Source organism: Rhinoraja longicauda, chromosome 27 (genome assembly GCF_053455715.1).
Source record: "Rhinoraja longicauda isolate Sanriku21f chromosome 27, sRhiLon1.1, whole genome shotgun sequence".
Classification (NCBI taxonomy): domain Eukaryota; kingdom Metazoa; phylum Chordata; class Chondrichthyes; order Rajiformes; family Arhynchobatidae; genus Rhinoraja; species Rhinoraja longicauda.
Genome location: NC_135979.1, coordinates 25,966,087 through 25,982,851, shown reverse-complemented (window position 1 = coordinate 25,982,851; position 16,765 = coordinate 25,966,087). Strand labels below are relative to the sequence as shown.

General features: G+C 40.6%; 1 protein-coding gene across 2 annotated transcripts in view; it reads left to right on the top strand.

Moving 5' to 3' along the window:
* The window catches only part of stk40 (serine/threonine kinase 40), an 83,238-nt gene that overhangs the window by 33,244 nt on the left and 33,229 nt on the right, over positions 1–16,765 (top strand). The window lies entirely within an intron of this gene.

Here is a 16,765-nt window from a genome sequence, read left to right as displayed (position 1 = left end):
TTTGATTCTCAGACATCAACCTAAGTAAAGCCTAAGCAAAAAACAAATAGGATTTCAAATTCTGTGCACTGCTTGGCTAATTTTAAAGGTGTTAATGCAGAGATTTTGATTTTTGATTTTGAGATACAGCGCGGAAACAGGCCCTTCGGCCCACCGAGTCTGCGCCGCCCAGCGATCCCCGCACATTAACACTATCCTACACACACTAGGGACAATTTTTGCATTTACCCAGTCAATTAACCTACATACCTGTACATCTTTGGAGTGTGGGAGGAAACCGAAGATTTCGGCGAAAACCCACGCAGGTCACGGGGAGAACGTACAAACTCTGTATAGACAGCGCCCGTAGTCAGGATCGAACCTGAGTCTCCGGCGCTGCATTCGCTGTAAGGCAGCAACTCTACCGCTGCGCCACTGTGCCGCCAGTGCCGAGATCATTCTGAGCACTACATTTATACTGCATATATACTTTGTTGCTTGTATCTGCATTGCAGAAGGCAAAGGAAGAAACTGCCGTCTAAGTTGAATCTCAGAAATTGCAAGTATCATTAATTGAAAGCACAAGTTGCTAATGTGCAGCTTCTATGGTTTTCACTAATGTTATATTGCCATTATCAGATGCTGCCTGACCTGCTGAGTTACTCCAGCATTTTGTGATATGCTTTTTACCCTGTGTATATGGACCCGTTGAATGTTATTATGACAGATGCTTTCCCCTTCCTAACTCTTTCCGGTATTTGACTCTTCCGTTGAGCAAAAAGAACATTTTGTGTGACAAGTCCGTGAAGGTGCCTGAAAGGCATGTATTTTTAAACACCATTTTTAATGTGGTTAAAGCTCATTGAATTGAACAATGGAAATCTTTTATGGCTCTGAATTGGATACATTTTTAGATGTTAAGGTGTATGGGAATAGTGTAGCAACTAGCAAGACTAGCTATTGTGGGTCATGCAGGAAGGTCCAAATGGCTATTCTGGCTTCAACATCTTATTAAAACTTGGAGCTTACTTAGTGTGGTTATTCAGTTTGTTTGGAGGAGAATTTGCTTGGAGCAGGTTAGTGTGCTCTTGGAATATTGATGACACTTCCCATTCTTAAATCTTTATTGCATGCAAAAAGTTGTGAACACTGCTCAGTCCATCACCGGTCCACCAGTCCAATGGCTCTGACATCCCCACCATCGAAGGGATTTATCAGAGTCGCTGCCTCAACAGGCAGCCAACATCATCAGAGACCCACACCATCCTGGCCACACACTTATTTCGCCCCTGCCATCAGGAAGAAGGTACAGGAGCCTGAAAACTGTAACATCCAGGTTCAGGAACAGCTTCTTCCCTACAGCCATCAGGCTATTAAATACGACAACCTCAAATAAACTCTGAACTACAATAGACTATTATTATTATTTCACTATTGTTTGTTTTTTGGGTGCGTATATGTGTGTGTGTGTGTATATATATATATATATATATATATATATATATATAATATTATATATGTATATATATATATTTATTTATTTATTTATCTCTTTATTTATTTATTTGTGTGTGTGTGCTTGTGAGTGTGTATATATACACCCTAAACTTTTTTTCTCTCTCGTTTATTATATTGCTTACAGTGTACTATGTTTACATATTGTGTTGTGCTGCAGCAAGTAAGAATTTCATTGTTCTATCTGGGACATGTGACTCTTGACCATAACTGATTTTAAGCACTATCTGCCATTTCATAACTTGTGCACCTGCCTATTCTGCCATTACACATTCAATTGGATTAATAATGTTGCTTTAAACAGAGCAGATTTCCACACTTCTACATGAATGTTAATTGCTTGCTGTGAATCCCGCTGTCATGTCTAACACAGAATCAATGTCTTATTCACAAAGACTGAAATCAGTGTATGCAGAGAGATGAAGTATTGAATTAATTCAATGATTGATTGAAAGATAGGGCATGGAAGCGAGCCCCTTGGCCACCAAAACCACGGTGACCATCGATCATGCTAGTTCTATGTTGTCCCATTTTGCGTCCACCCCTTGCACACTTGGGGCAATTTACAGAGATCAAATAGCCTACAAACCTGCATGTCTTTGGGATATGGGGGGAAACTGGAGCAACTGAGGAAACCCATGCAGTCAGTATGGGAGTGAGTATTAACTCCACACAGACAACACCTGAGGTCAGGATTGAATTAGGTCTGGCGCGATGAGGTAACAGCTGTATAGTTGGCCACAGTGATGCCCACTGTGTTACTCTGCTTCCAACCACAACCATTTGAATGGGTTCATGCAAACCATTTTAATTTAGTAATGCTTTATTAAAAATCTTAACATTGAAGGATGCAACTGATCTTTTGAAAGCATGAATTTAAAAACCTGTAGAAGCAACTGCAAATACTGGTTTACAAAAAAGGCTAAGTGCTGGAGTAACTCAGTGGATCAGGCAACATCCCTGGAAAACATGGATAGGTGACGTTTGGGTCGGATCCCTTCGGACTGATCATGGGTGGGCAGGGGGTCCTGGAAGAAAGCACAAAGAACTATTTTCCATGAATTGTCAGAGTGCAATTGCATTCTCACTAGTGTTGTGGTTGGCTACAGCTTTGCATTCTTGTATGTGGTGAGATGGCTGGAGAAAGTTGGGAAAAGGGAGTGCTGCTTTAATGAGGAAGTTGTAAGGTTAAAGTTTATGTTGTCATCCAAAGGTAGTGTCTCTTCCAGTCTTCATTATAAACAGACAATATAATTTGGTGAAGAAACCATATTTGCGTGACTCATGTAGAGTAAAATGTGTAATATGACGAGGCCTGCTCATACTTTATAATTTTAGATAAAGTGGCAGTGGAATGTCCGATTAGTACAGTGTGTATGTTATGGCTTTGCATTATTGTGCTTTAGTTTTCTTAATGCAAATGGCACTTTCAATTTCAATGACCGTTGTTTGTGGGGGGAGAGAAAGGGAAGTAATCAGAGTTCTCAATGTCGAGATTAATTTAAGCATGTTGGGAGCAAAGTGAGAATCTATTGTTGCTGTAGCTGGTCATGGTTGCAGTGTAGACAATAGGTGCAGGAGTAGGCCATTCTGCCCTTCAAGCCAGCACCACCATTCAATGTGATCGTGGCTGATCGTTCTCAATCAGTAGCCCGTTCCTGCCTTCTCCCCATACCCCCTGACTCCGCTATCCTTAAGAGCTCTATCTAGCTCTCTCTTGAAAGCATTCAGAGAATTGGCCTCCGCTGTCTTCTGAGGCAGAGAATTCCACAGATTTACAACTCTCTGACTGATAAAGTTTATCCTCATTTTCGTTCTAACCTTGTTACACGAGAACGCAAGGTAGGCCTTCAGGCCTGCCCCACCATTTAATCTGATCACAACCGACCAGTAGTAAACTTGACTCCTCTTCTGCACCATTTCTTCATGTTCTTCTGTTCCTCGATTTTTAAAACATTTATCCACCACAACTGCAAATACTTATAGTGATCCTTGCATCACCTGCTGGGACAGAACATTCCAGATATTCAGTCCTTCTGTGAGAAAAATTTAAATAAACATCAGTTTTAAAGGATCTACCCCTTGTTCGAGTCTACTTCACGAGTAAAAACACCCCTCTCGTGTTTGAACAAAGTCAGCTCTCCATCTTCTAAACTCAGAGGGATAAAGACCCAAACTATTTAGTCTCTCTTGGCTGTTTGTGCAATGGAAATTCACCCGTACAGAATTCACTATGCATAAATCTGAGATACAGACTAAAGTTAGCTGACAAACTTTATGTGGGGGGTAAAAAAGATATACAGTGCCCTCCTTAATGTTTGGTACAATGGCCCATCATTTATTTATTTTCCTCTGAACCCCACAATTTGAGGTTTGTAATAGATAAAAGTCACATGTGTTTAAAGTTCACATTGTCAGATTTTAATAAAGGCAATTTTTATACATTTTGGCTCCACCATGTAGAAATTACAGCAGTATTTATAAATAGTCCCCCCATTTCAGGACACCATAATGTTTGGGACACAGCAATGTCATGTAAATGAAAGTAGTCATTTGTTGCATATCCTTTGCATGCAATAACTGCTTGAAGTCTGCGATTCATGGACATCACCAGTTGCTGGGTGTCTTCTCTGGTGATGCTCTGCCAGGCCTGTATTGCAGCCATCTTTAGCTTATGCTTGTTTTGGGGGCTAGTCCCCTTCAGTTTTTTCTTCAGCATATAAAAGGCATGCTCAATTAGGTTCAGATCGGGCGATTGACCATTTTTTAGCTTTGAAAAAATCCTTTGTTGCTTTAGCAGTATGTTTAGGATCATTGTCTTGCTGTAGAATGAACCGCCGGCCAATCAGTTTTGAGGCATTTGTTTGAACTTGAGTAGATAGGATGTGTCTATACACTTCAGATTTCATTATGCTACTTCCATCAGCAGTTGTATCATCAATGAAGATAAGTGAGCCAGTACCTTCAGCAGCCATACATGCCCAGGCCATAACACCCCCACCACTGTGTTTCACATATGAGGTGGTATGCTTTGGATCTTGGGCACTTCTTTCTCTCCTCCATACTTTGCTCTTGCCATCACTCTGATATAAGTTAATCTTCATCTCATCTGTCCACAAGACCTTTTGCTCTGTTTCAGATTGTTGCTGTCAATCACAGCAGAGTGTCTTGGCAGAATTGGTGATATTGCCTACAAGCTTATCATAAGATGAGCAATTAGATACCCTTTCTTGGATGCCAGTGTTTTGATAAGGAAACTCCTTATGCTAAAATGTTGGCAGACATGGCCATAGTTGTCAACAAGACTTCTGGCTCACACTATTCCTCAGTGCATTAGGAACACCAGCAGCCAGAGGTATGTCAGGAATAGCTACAGGCAATGGCTTCAAGAAGGTCTTCTGGACCCGGAATTGAAATATTGCTTTCATTTATTTCCATTAAAACGTTGAAGATTGTTTGGTATAAAAGTAGAAAGGCCCTGTTTCCAACAATGATTTGCCTTGTTCCCCCAGTAATGCGCTTTTGTTTTTCTTGACACAGCAAATTTTGTCAAACATATTTCTGCTGTGGTTTTTTTGGGTGGGCCCATGAACTTGAAGCATCCTGTCAAAGCCTTGTTGAAATATTTCAAAGTAATTCACACATTGAATTTGACTCCATGACTTTGATGTAGACAAACAATGTCTTCAGACTGAGCTCTTTGCTGGGAAAAGTTTATGGGTCAAGACAACTTCAGTTCTGAAAAAGGGTCTCGACCCGAAACGTCACCCATTCCTTCTCTCCAGAGAAGCTGCCTATCCCGCTGAGTTACTCCAGCATTTTGTGTCTACCTTCAACCTTAAGTGAATTGTGTGCATGTTATAAATTCTGTGCTGTTCTGTTGTAACTCTGGCTTCATGTAAATCCCATTGTTTGAATTGGATTTGATGTGGAGTTGTCTGTGTGCCTCAATCATTTTCATGTTCAGCTTGTATTGTTGAATCAATTTTTTGGAAAGTCTATGTGCAGAAATTCTAAATATTTAATGATTTCTGCTTAAGCTTTTTCTGTTTATCCCTTTCATTTAAAAAGAAAATTTTGATTTGTTTGCTAATTAAACCTACCTTGAAGATAAAATAAGCACAAACTGCTGGAGTAACTCAGCAGGTCAGGCAGCATCTCTGGAAAATATGGTTCGGTGACATTGCGGCGAGAGAGCCTTCTTCAGCTGGCTGGTGGTGTGATTACGTTGAAGGTGGCAGGAATGTCAGAGGATGATGTGTTGAATATGGAGGCTGGTCGGATGAAAGATGAGGAGCATGGGAACTCTTTGTTCTATTTGGCAGGAGTGGGAGGGAGAGGATAACTACAGGACACAGGAGACACCGGTGAGTGTTCCATCTATGATAGTGGGCAAATCCATTTTTACTGAAGAAAGAGGACATCTTGGATGTCTTAGACGAGATAGCCTCATTGTGGGAGGGGTTGTGGCAGAAACTGAGAATAGGAGATAGCGTCTTTGCAAGAGGCAGCGTGGGAGGAGGTGAAGCCCAGATGACTGAGTTGGTAGGTTTATCGTAGACATCAGTCGATAGTCTGTCCCCCGTGATGGAGAAAGATCAAGAAATGGGAGCTAGTTTTCAGATAGTCCAAGTGAACTTGAGGGAAGGGTGAGAGTTAGTGATACAATTAATGAAATCAATGAGTTCTGCACGGGTGCAGGAGGTAGCCCAATGCAGTTAGCAATGTAGTGGAGAAAGTGTTGGGGGATGGTGCCAATATACTTTTGTAACAAGGACTGTTTGACATAACCAACAAAAAGTCAGACATAGCTGGGACCCATGCTTGTGCCCATTAGCTAGATCTTTAACTTGAAGAAAGTGAGATGAGTCAAAGAGTAGTTGTTGAGGCTGAGAACAAGTTCCACCAAGCAAAGGAGAGTGTTAGTCGGGGGAATCTGATTAGGTCTCTGGTCAAGGAAGAACCAGAGGGCCTTGAGGTTGGGGTGGTGGTATAAGGGGACTGGATGTTCATGGTACATATGAGGCAATGGGTTAGACAGGCAGTGGACAGATAGGCAAGTAAGTAGGCAAAATACACTTACAAAAGTAACTAACTTTGTTTAGTTACTAATGTTAGTTTACTAACTTTGGTACTTGCAATGTCTCTTGATTTATCACGTAATTCCCCTCCTGGGATAAATAAAGTTCTATCGTATCGTAACTAATTCATGTGTATCAGCAGTGCACTTTTAACTGCACAAACACATATAAATAGGTGGAGGGAGTAGATGTAGTTATAGTTCCTCTTGATTAGTCTATGGCACATAAATGCATATTTTAGATGGTGTAATCTAATACAGGTTCTCTGAAATTTCTTGTAAATTATTCCTCAATTTCCCATCTGTACCAGAATCGTGTGGCAATATGAATTTAGCTTAAGGCCAATGCTCTATATTTGATGCAAGTTACTATTGTGCTCAAAGGTGAGTCATATTTAATTACAGCCATCTGTGGGTTCAGTTCCTTCGTAATACGTACCTGTTCCAGCCTTTGGGTGGGGTTGGAGATATTTGCAAAAAACAGTGTAGAATAGTTCAGCAGATTTCTCGTCTCATAGAAAATGTTGCAATAAATTGGTTTTCTGGGTAATGCAGGCAAAACCCCCCACTTTAAAGTTGTTTGTGTTATTGAAATTCACGAATTACTACCCAAAATTCTGTGGTACTGAATACTATTTTCTCATAGGGAATTTATGTGGGGGGGAAAATGCAGAGGAAACATTTCATTTTTGTACTCTTTAACTCTCTACTTGAAGTATGCACTCATAATGTGGGTTTATTTTAGAATGGTAGGTTCACTTTGTCCATGTTATTTATGCTTACGATGTTTGAAACAGCACCAGCAGGTTTAAATGCAAGCTGTACACCTAAACGACCACTGTTCTGTTGTGCGTATTAAACTAACTATGTCATATAGTTTAAGCTATCTTGGCTGAAACTATATGACATGCATTTAAAAGTGTATGTCCCTATTCCAACTGAAGGCTATAAGGTGATGAGCAACTGTAGTTACTTGTGTCTTCAAGTGCAGCTGCTGACCACTTGAGAGATTTGCTTTGCAATCTGACAAGACAATTCTTAAGTGATCTTCCACCATAAACCTGCAGCTGCCGCATTTATTACACAAGAGAAAATCATCTCATAGGAACACATCCCTACTTGTAACGTGGAATTCAATGACAAATATGATTTTGCGGAAGATCACAATACATTTTTCTTGCAATGCAAATCTCCTAATGAAGGGGGTTACCAGGTACTTGCAGTATTGATGCTCAGATAGTTTTTGGTAGATGCTGGCCTCCTGCTTTAACCTGTTGGTGTATATGTTGGATAGCGTTTATCCTTCAATCGCAAGCATCTAACAAAATATATCTTGTGTGTAATATAAGACTAGTGTCAGTAGGGTAAGATAGTATAAGATTATGATTATTGATTATCCTTCACATGGAGGCTCAAAACCTGTGGGAGGCTCTCTACCTATAGTCATCAATACTCCAGTGCGCACAGCTCAGACTACCTCTGAGTTCAACCAAGTATGAAAGGATTTTTAAATTATTTTGAACTATGATGGCCAGTATCTGCAAAGTTTATATTTGTTGCCATCCGTAATTGTCATTAAATTGGATGGTTTCCAAGGCCATTTCAGAGTTTGGGTTAACTGCATTACTACGAGCTTGAAGTTGTTTAAGAGGCCAGACCAGATTTTTACAAAATCTTCTCTAAAGGAAGTTTTGGGGTTATCATTGTTGCTGCCAGGTATTTAACTCCATGTTTAGCTACTTTAAATTCCTCAGCTGCCTTGGTGGGATTTAAACTCTTGAATCTGGATTTATTCCAAAAGCACATCCATTGTGCCAGCATTTTCCAAAGAGGTCATTATGTGTCTGGGTTTAAAAAAAAATGTTCTTCACATTTTATAATTGAAGCATCTATAAAATGGGCGAATGTTAATTTTCTCCAATTTTTATTGCATTGGTTTTGATTCTGTCTTTCATCTGGCCTGGTAAATACTTTTTTCCCAATGGATTTATTTTGTGAATAGGAAACTTGAAAAGTTTTTAATGGTGTGTTGGAAGCGGCCAATTTCTGAAGTGGAACACTGGCTTAATGCTGAATCTTTGAATGTGTGCAAATACTGCTTCTTTACAATGTGTTATAAAAATTCTTGTTTGACATGTACCTAAAATCCAAAATGCCAGCTCTCAAATGTCGGTTAGCAAAGTTCCAGTAAACCAGACTTTCAATGTGAAAGCATTTTATTTAACTTGCATGATTTACTGTTTTCATAATGAATGCTGTTCCAAATATATTAACTTAAACAGGTTGTGCAAGAGTAGTCAGATTAAAAACTGCAGTATTTTTTGCACTTGTGGAGTCAAGTGAGAAAGATTAGAGACCAAAATAACATTCAAAATTTGCATTCTTGTTCTTGAAGTGAGGGAAATTTGAAAGCATACAAATTTCTACTCTTTCCTCTCTTCCTTTCTCACACCCACCCCTTTTTTTCGTTCCTCTCTGCCCCTTGGTTCTATCCACCTCCTACACAGACATTTCACTTACTGGCTCCCCTGCTCCTTACTTGTCAAGTTTGGGGTTTATGTACCATTTGCTTCTCCCCTAAAGGTTCTCACTATTAATTTGCTTACTTATCAAATTCCAGCACTGGTCGTCTTTGTGTTCCGGCCTAGCTGCCTCTACTTTCACTCTCACCACTCCCCCTCTTCTTGTTATACTGGCTAAATATTCCCTCTCTGCATATCTTTGATTCTGGGTTTTTATTTAAAATTTACAATTGATAATTCCTCTCACCCCCTGCGTTCCTCCAGCAGATTGCCTGTTCAAACATTTTGTCTCCCTGGCTCTTCTCCATACTGCAGACATTTAGTTAGTTCTTGCCACCCCTCACACTTTTCTAAAGCTTCAAACATGTTTGGTTACCATCTTTTAGTACATTTTCTTTCCTTTCCTGATTTCCTATCACCATCTGCTCCATCTGTCATTGGCACATTGGTCTCATTACTCACATCAGAAGTAAATGATTCTCAGTCCTGGGTGAATGCCTAAGGAGAATAAGATCCTGTTCTCAACATGCTGATTTGAGGATCATCATCCTCCTGATTTAGAAATGCTCCTTGGCATCGTTTTCCTATCCTGAAGTGGTGTCACTGTCGAGTCTTCTACTTTTGCCATCTTATCCTCAGTTTCCAAGCCCACATCGTGTGACAGAAACTTCAGCTACCCCTTGCAATATGGACGCTTCTGGTTACATTTTCCACTTTGTACATCTATTCATCATTAAAAGTCGCTTTGTAACAATGTGTATTTATAGTGTCCTGTATATAATTAAACACTCCAGGATTATAATTGGCAACATTTGACAAGCTGATGTGAGGTTAGCACAAGAAACCTGAATCCCAGTCCAAAAGAAGAGTTTGGAGTAATGAATTTGGACATGTTTTAGCAAACTCAAGTGTACGGCTCGAAGAATCCTCTCCAATAGCTTCCCTACCACTGACGTGAGGCTCACCAGCCAATAATTCCCTGGATTCACTCCCCTTCTTAAATAAAGGAACAAAATTAGCTACGATCCAGTTCTCCATGTGTGGAAACAGGGCCTGTGGTTAGAGAAGACACAAAAATATTAGTTAAGTGTTGCACAGTCTCGTCTCTTACCCTTCCTTCTCAATCCCATCAGCTCCTGCAGATTTATTTACGTTAATGCACTTAAATCCCCAACACTATCTCCTCCTTAATCTCGAGCTGTCCTTGCATATTGGTATTCACCTTGATCTCACTGACCTCTATGTTCTTGGTGAAAACAGATGGAAAGTGTAATACCTCGCCTACACCCCAGCCTTCTTCCCTCATTTATCCTTGTGGTCCTACCTTCTCTTTGGTTATCCTCTTGCTTTAATAAACTTTGGGAATTTCTTTGAGCCAACTCATCAAACTCATTTTGAGGCCCCTTTTAGCCCTCCATATTGCTCACTTGAGTTCTTTCCTCCCTTTCTATATATTCCTCAACCAACTTCTTCAACCTTGATACCAACTTCTTCAACCTTGCATGCACTTCCCTTTACTTTTTGACCAAATTTACAACCTCTTTGGTCATCCAAGGTATCCTTACTTTGCCATCTTCATCCCTCCTCCTTACTGGAACATGTTAATTGGGGAATGGTCCTCATCAATACATTCCTGTAATTCCTGCACTTAAAAAGTTTGATTTTCACTAAAATTCCAATGCCATTTGTACTTGTGCTTAAGTTACCAAGTTATTTTTCACCAGAATGTAAGCAGCTCATTCTCCATGCACAATGCAAGTTGCACTTCCAGGACATATTGCCGTCTTGGAGATTGCTGTTGTTGTGTAGCACTATTTTGTGCAAAATAGCTTCAAAGCTGACTAGCAGTACTAAATATTACAGGTCCCCAAGCAATTATGGCAAGCTATATCTATTAGTAAGATGAATACTTTTAATTCAAGTTAAAAAAAGGTGAATGTTTGGACATTGGCCTTTAATTAAATCCTCCTGTATCAATGAGCAATCTTTAATGTAGATAAAATAAATGTTATTTATTTTAAATAAACCCAAACCCCGTTGCAGCTGGAGGTGGATTATATGTTACATCAGATTGTAATGGAAAGAATGGAAAAAAGTGTTAAGTGTGTAATGAGAAGATTAGGGACACATGCTGAGTTTGATAATGGTCCAGGAAAATGAGTGATCATTTTGGCAGGACTTAAAGAGTAGGGTGATGAATCTGCTGCAAATGCTGGAATCTTCAAGGCCAGCCGTGGCTCATTTTGAATATTTTTGGAGAATGAGAAACCTGCATAATCACCTTGCAGGGGGGCAGTAAATACAAGAAATATGGTGGCAGAAAATATTCTCTGAAACATTCGATGTAAATGAGATGGGGCTCTTTTGACTTTTAGAGATACTGTGCGGAAACAGGGCCTTCGACCCACCGAATCCACTCCGACCAGCGTTCACCCCCTACGCTGACACTTTCCTACCCACTGGGGCCAATTTACAAATTGTCTACCAAAGCCAATTAACCTACAAACCTGTATATCTTTGGAGTGTGGGAGGAAACCGGAGCACCCGAAGAAAACCCACACAGTCACAGGGAGAACGTACAAATTCCGTACTGACAGCAGCACCCGGATCGGGATAGTCGGGATCAAACCCTGGTCTCTGGTTAGATAAGGCAGCAACTCTACCACTGCTGATGGTGGGATGTCCTCACTATTGTTCATCACAAAAGATGTCAAAAGCTGTTCAAGACAGCTAAACATCACCTTGTTTTTCTGCTTGGAGATAATGACTGAAGTTGAATCGCTATTTATCTATTATTTGGAGAATTTGCTGAGTCCCAGGAGAGATTTAATGACCATTTTTTAATGATTTGGCAATCTATCAAAAATCCTGGTGTGTTGCCACAGCTCTTTCAAGGTCACGTTATATTGTTTCTATTTATTGAACAATATTGTGTAAAGTTTAACGGGGTAAACGGACCCTCCTCTATTGACAGTACTCCTGGACATAAGCTTAACATCAAGGAAATTTCAGCCAACATCAACCCAATATTTTTACTTGTAACACTTCATTGTTACACTCAGGGACCAGGATACTGTTGCTGCATTTAGGACTTGCAACCCACGACGTGTCATTTTTGAGTCAAACAGCATTTCGGAAATTTGGATGAGAGCCGTATAACCATATAATGCCTCTTAGAATAAAGTGATCAATGCAACATTGAATAGTATATGAAGGACATTTTTGGCAGTGTGTAGATACATGGCTCCTATGTTTATGAATTAGAAACATTTTAGAAAACCAAAATTGTTGGGTTGGCAGATGATGTTGGGTATGAGTCAGGAGTGTTTAATTGTTTACATGTACTGATAAGGGAACAATAAAATTCTTTCTTGCAGCAGCATAACAGACCTGCAAAAAGTACTCATAACATAATAAACAAAGAATTAAATTAATTAAAATTGCCAGTATTTGTGCCAAAAGCCTGAAGTGACTAGTGCGACTATGACAGCTCATAGTTTGTAGTGTTCAGGAGTCTGATAGTGTTGGGAAGAAGCTGTTCTTGAATCTGGAGGTTATGGTTTTAGATTCCTACACCATCTCCTCATGTTGGGAGTGAAATGAGAGCGTGGCTGGGTTGCTGTGGGTCCTTGATGATGCTGCCTTGAGGTGCTCCCGTGCAATGGTTATTGAGGAGGAAGTGTTGTTGTCAATTCATACCAATTGTGGTCTGTTGATGGGGAAGTCAATGATCCAGTTGCATGGGGATGTGCAGCCACCCAGTTCTGAGCTTTATAACAGGTTTGGAGGGAATGATGGCGTTGAATGCCAAGCAGTAATCAATAAACAAGAGCCTGATGTCAGTGTTCTTGTTGTCTAAGTGGTCCACGTTCTTCCTAAGGTAGGAGCTCATTGGTAGAGTTAGTTTGTGATTGTGTGTGTTATTGCTCTTATTGTTGGACTGCGGGTAACAGAATTTCGTCCAAAAGACATTTTTTGGATGACAATAAAGGTTATTCTGATTCTTATGTGCCATTAACGAACCTCAAAGCATTTTGTCGCCGCAGATGTTAATGCCACCATTTGATAGTCATTGGGGCATGTCACCTTGCTATTCTTGGGCACCAGTATAACTGATGCCTTTTAAAATCAGGTGGGAACCTCGGACCTCAATGGAGGTTGAAGATGTCTGCAAAAACTGTAGCTAGATCGTTCATGCTGGAATTGAGAATGCGGCCAGGTACACCACCATGTCCAGGCAAATTTCTGCGGATTCACCCACATGAAGGGATCTTCTCATAGTATGTCGGCCTCAGTAACTGAGATTACCATGCTATAGGGCCCGAGAAGCCACATCAGTGTTTAACCTTTCGGAGTGTCATAGAATGCATTCAGTTCATCAGGAGTATAGGAAAATAACTGCAGATGCTGGTACAAATCGAAAGTATCACAAAATGCTGGAGTAACTCAGCGGGTCAGGCTGCATCTCAGGAGAAAAGGTTCATCAGGAGTGATGCCTCACTTTCACCTGAGCTGACATGTGGTTTCCAGTTATAGGAAGTAATGGCATGCAAGCTCTACCACGGCTGCCGAACATCTGTCTCATCCTCCAATTTAGAGCAAAAATGGATTTTTACCTTTCTGATAGCCTTACAGAGGTTGTACTTGAACTTCCTGTATGAACCTGCATAGCCAGATTTCAATGCCTGAGATCTGGTCCATAGAAGATTGCCAACTTCCTAGTTCATCCTAGGTTTCTGGATGGGGAACACTCATTGATTTGGTGGAAACACTTTACCACACACTAACTAGTAAAGTTGGAGGCAACCGTGGTGTCTTTGTTCATGTCCATGGCCGAATCCTGGAACATCACCCAGTCTTCCAACTCTGAAGTCATCGCAGTTGTTCCACTGCCGTTCCTGACCTGGTCTTCACCGCTGGAGCTCTGCTCTTCAGTCTGTGCCCAAACCAAGAAGGAGCACAGCCATGTGGTCTGATTTCCCAAAGTGAGGGTGAGAGATGGAGTGATCTTTGGTCTATATGAAGAAATAGACCAGGATAATGTTACTGGAATCCTATAGTAAAGGAAGATCTGTTGGAACTTGAGTTACAGATCACGAAGAACAAATAGCTGGTGACAAAGCTGCACAACAAGGGGTCACGGAGGAAAGACTTTGGAGATATTTTTTCTCATTTTGAGCAAGTGGTGGCTATTTCTAAAGATGAAAACATTTGAAGGGAAATGCAGGAAATCCAAAATAGAAACAAAATTCTGAAAACCGTTGCAAATCCAGCAACGCCTGCAAAAGAGAACCAGGTTATTGTTTTAAGTCGAATCTTTTATGGACCTGCAGTGTTTTCCCAGCACTGTTTTCATTTAAAGATAATGATCCCGATATTGACACAGTGTGAATGAAGGAAAATGCTGCGCTTTGCTCCAAGAAATTATAAGAAGAGATGCCATCCATACTTCCAGTAACAGTTTCTTTCATTCTTATTCATCGGCCACCCAGAAAGCAGTCTTGCTATCAACATCGCAAATCTGAGTTTAAAGCAGCTCGCAATCTCCATCTTTTGAACACCAGTAACCTTATTCTGTTCTCCCCACTGCCGTCCTTTTCACGCAAAGCTACCGCTACCACTTAGATTTGATGGTACGAAATAGGACAAAGAGACAGGCCTTCGGCCCCAAGAGCCTTCGGGCAGATAGCTGATCCAATTGCATCTCAACTCTATGTACCCACCTACTCATGGTAACCTTTCTGCCTGTTTACTTGTCAATAATCTAATTATCACTGCCTTAAAAAATATTTAAAACCTTGCTTTTAGGTAGTTTTTGACGAAGAGCTTTCTAAGGATATCCATTGAAGGATAAAATATTACGTCTCTACTTAAATGAGCCACTATTAATTCTAAAGAGCCCTTTAGTTCAAAATCTTCCTTTCTACTATGACACGTGGGATCTTGTATCACTTTGCGACCCGCCCCACCCCCTCCCTGTAAAGCTACATTATTTACATTTTTATCATGTTGATTTTCAAATTGTGTGAATAAAATACTCTTATTTCAGATACTTTGATATCATTCATATATTTAGTTTGTTTGCATGAGAAGATTTGAACACTGGAATGCAAGCAGAATTTTTACTTAGAAACTAATGGTAAAAACCATTTTCATCTTAAAATATTTTCGAGGAATGCTAACCTTTCATAAATTGAGGAATCCCTGTAATCGGATATTCATAAGGTTATAAGGAATAGGAGTAGAATTAGGCCATTTGGCCCATCAAGTCTACTCTGCCATTCAATCATGGCTGATCCAACCCCCCCCTCCTCACCCCATTCTCCTACCTTCTCCCCATAACACCTGACACCTGTACTAATCAAGAATCTACCTATCTCTACCTTTCAAAATGTCCACTGACAGCATCCACAGCCTTCTGTGGCAAAAAAATCCACAGATTCTCCACCCTCTGACTAAAGAAATTTCTCCTCATTCCTAAAAGAATACCAGCTTCCTTTAATTCAGAGGCTATGCTCTCTAGTCCTAGACTCTCCCACTAGTGGAAACATTCTCTCCACATCCACTCTATCCAAGCCATTCACTTCTGTATGTTTCAATGAAGTCCCGCTCATTCTTGTAAACTCCAGCGACCGCAGGCCCAGTGCCGACAAACGCTCATCATAGGCTAACCTACTCATTCCTGGGATGACTCTTTTAAACCTCCTCTGGACCCTCTCCAGAGCCAGCACATCCTTCCAGTGAAATAGTACCCAAAATTGCTCGCAATATTCCAAATGTGGCCTTACCAACGCCTTATAGAGCCTCAGCATTACATCACTATTTTTGTATACAAGCCCCCTTGAAATAAATGCTGGCAATGAGTTTGCTTACTACCGATTCGACTTGCAGATTAACTTTTTGGGAATCCTGCACCAGTTCTCCCACGTCCCTTTGCACCGCCGATTTCTGGATTCTCAAACCATTTCGAAAATAATCTCAGCCTTTATCCCTTCTACCAAAATGCATGACTCTACACTTTGCTACACTATATTCCATTTGCCACTTCTCTGCCCACTCTCCCAACCTGTCCTTCTGCAGAGTCCCTGCTTTCTCTACACTACCTGCCCCTCCACCTATTTTCGTATCATCTGCAAACTTTACCACAAAGCCTTTAATCCCTGCGTCCAAATCATTAATATACAACGTGAAGACTAGTGGCCCCAGCACCGACCCTTGTGGAACTCCATTCGTCACTGGCAGCCAACCAGAAAAAAGCCCCCTTTATTGCCACTCTTTGTCTTCTGCCATCCAGCCAACCTGCTATCTATGCTAGTATTTGCCCTCTGATACCATGGGTTCTCATCTTCCTAAGCAGCCTAACGTGTGGCACCTTATCAAAGGCTTTCTGAAAATCTAACTAAATAGCGTTTACCAACCCTCCTTTGTTAGTTCTGCTAATTACTTCTTCAAAGAATTCCAGCAAATTTGTCAAGCAAATCGGCTCTTCAACTTTTGGTGAGTTTGCAAAAAAAACTGCTGATGGAATTCAAAGGGCCAGGCAGTATCTGTGGCAGAAAATGGACAAGAAATAGAAACAAGTCTTTTCACAGGAAAGTTGTGTTTTGTACACTTATGGGAGGGTGTTGGCTCTAACTGAAAGTAGTATTATTAATTTAGGAGCTTCGTC